General features: G+C 40.2%; 1 non-coding gene across 1 annotated transcript in view; it reads left to right on the top strand.

Moving 5' to 3' along the window:
• Nucleotides 1-1,405: 1,405 nt before the first annotated feature.
• Nucleotides 1,406-2,500, top strand: part of SCDLUD_001823 — a 1,794-nt gene continuing 699 nt past the window's right edge. The window contains exon 1 of the ribosomal RNA XR_006829195.1: nucleotides 1,406-2,500. This exon is cut by the window's right edge and continues 699 nt beyond it. This is a non-coding gene — a ribosomal RNA (18S ribosomal RNA).

Genomic DNA, 2,500 nt, shown 5'->3' with positions numbered 1-2,500 from the left:
AACGGAAAATCCGCATAAACAAGGATTTAAGGCTTAGTAAACCACACCACCAGCATGTACAGGTGGCATTATATGGGGGTAGGCCTTTCCATGAAGGCTGTAGGGTCCGTATAGATGGAGTTACGGAATGCCGGTACCGGAGATACTGTTGCAGGCCGGTGTCGGTGAGGGTGCTTCAGATCAATCACGTGATTTTGTTGGAAAAAAAAAAAAAAGACATCTATCACATGACCAAAAACGTGACATAAAAAACGTGACCAAAACGTGACCAAAAAACGTGACCAAAAACGTGACATAAAAAACGTGACCAAAAACGTGACATAAAAAACGTGACCAAAACGTGACCAAAAAACGTGACCAAAAACGTGACATAAAAAACGTGACCAAAAACGTGACATAAAAACGTGACCAAAAACGTGACCAAAAACGTGACCAAAAACGTGACCAAAAAACGTGACCAAAAAACGTGATTACGGATTAAGTTTTTTTTTTTTTTTTTTTTTTCCCGACTAAGACAAAAAATAATATAAATGCACCACTTTTGCTTGCAATACACACATATTAAAAAAAACCGCATAGACCTAAAAAAATAAAAAAATTAAAAACAAAAAAAACAAAAAAAACAAAAATATTAGCATATTATGCACAGAGCTGTTTCTCACGGTCTGTTAAATATGTCTGCAGGTACTTCATGCGAAAGCAGATGAAGACAAATCGAAAGAGTTTGGAAACAAGCTTCAGTAAATTTTGTTGACAGTTCGTAAGAACAACAAATGGCCTCGTCATACGGTGGAGAGGATCGCTAGGTGATCGTAAGATCCTGCCTAGTCCCTATACAGCGTACTGACATGGGTGATGGAGTTGGCTTCCCCTCTTCTGTATTGAAAGGGAAAGAAAGCTCTTAGCCTGAATAGTCTTATTCTGGAATTATTTTACGATTTTTCCTATGAGTAAGCAACGAAGGATTTGGTGGATTACTAGCTAATAGCAATCAAAACCAAAGAATTCAAACTTGGGGGAATGCCTTGGTAGGTAGCCGGCTTTTTCAAGCTGTGATTCTATCAAGTGTAACCTCCTCTCAAGCTAGTGATATTAAACCTTTCCGGTGAAACATTCTGGTTAAAGTGTTTAGTGGAAACTAGTTCGAGGAAACTCAAAGAGTGCTATAGGTAAGATTGAGAGTTTTTGTGAAGCTTTGGAGAGAGTAAAATCTTCTCTGAGCATTGCAGCTCTTTTCCAGAGAGTAAGGGAGAGATACGTTTCTTCTTTTTCTTTCTGGCAACTAAATTTAAATTATCTGCGTTTTCAAGAGAGGTTGGGGCAGGTCTTTAGCTAGGGGGCAGTCCACAAGATTGTTTCTGTGCAAAAAGATCAGCTGCGTCTCTCTTTAGAACTTAAGATAGTTATCTGGTTGATCCTGCCAGTAGTCATATGCTTGTCTCAAAGATTAAGCCATGCATGTCTAAGTATAAGCAATTTATACAGTGAAACTGCGAATGGCTCATTAAATCAGTTATCGTTTATTTGATAGTTCCTTTACTACATGGAATACCTGTGGTAATTCTAGAGCTAATACATGCTTAAAATCCCGACTCTTGTGGAAGGGATGTATTTATTAGATAAAAAATCAATGTCTTCGGACCCTTTGATGATTCATAATAACTTTTCGAATCGCATGGCCTTGTGCTGGCGATGGTTCATTCAAATTTCTGCCCTATCAACTTTCGATGGTAGGATAGTGGCCTACCATGGTTTCAACGGGTAACGGGAATAAGGGTTCGATTCCGGAGAGGGAGCCTGAGAAACGGCTACCACATCCAAGGAAGGCAGCAGGCGCGCAAATTACCCAATCCTAATACAGGGAGGTAGTGACAATAAATAACGATACAGGGCCCATTCGGGTCTTGTAATTGGAATGAGTACAATGTAAATACCTTAACGAGGAACAATTGGAGGGCAAGTCTGGTGCCAGCAGCCGCGGTAATTCCAGCTCCAATAGCGTATATTAAAGTTGTTGCAGTTAAAAAGCTCGTAGTTGAACCTTGGGCCTGGTTGGCCGGTCCGATTTTTTTCGTGTACTGTGTTGACCGGGTCTTTCCTTCTGGCTAACCATTTGTCCTTGTGGCAGATGGCGAACCAGGACATTTACTTTGAAAAAATTAGAGTGTTCAAAGCAGGCGTAAGCTCGAATATATTAGCATGGAATAATAGAATAGGACGTTTGGTTCTATTTTGTTGGTTTCTAGGACCATCGTAATGATTAATAGGGACGGTCGGGGGCATCAGTATTCAGTTGTCAGAGGTGAAATTCTTGGATTTACTGAAGACTAACTACTGCGAAAGCATTTGTCAAGGACGTTTTCATTAATCAAGAACGAAAGTTAGGGGATCGAAGATGATCAGATACCGTCGTAGTCTTAACCATAAACTATGCCGACTAGGGATCGGGTGGTGTTTTTTATTGACCCACTCGGCACCTTACGAGAAATCAAAGTTTTTG

The sequence above is a fragment of the Saccharomycodes ludwigii genome, chromosome II (assembly GCF_020623625.1).
Source record: "Saccharomycodes ludwigii strain NBRC 1722 chromosome II, whole genome shotgun sequence".
NCBI classification, from domain to species: Eukaryota; Fungi; Ascomycota; class Saccharomycetes; order Saccharomycodales; family Saccharomycodaceae; genus Saccharomycodes; species Saccharomycodes ludwigii.
The sequence above is the reverse complement of the archived record's forward strand: the minus strand, read 5'-3'. Positions and strand labels throughout refer to the sequence as shown.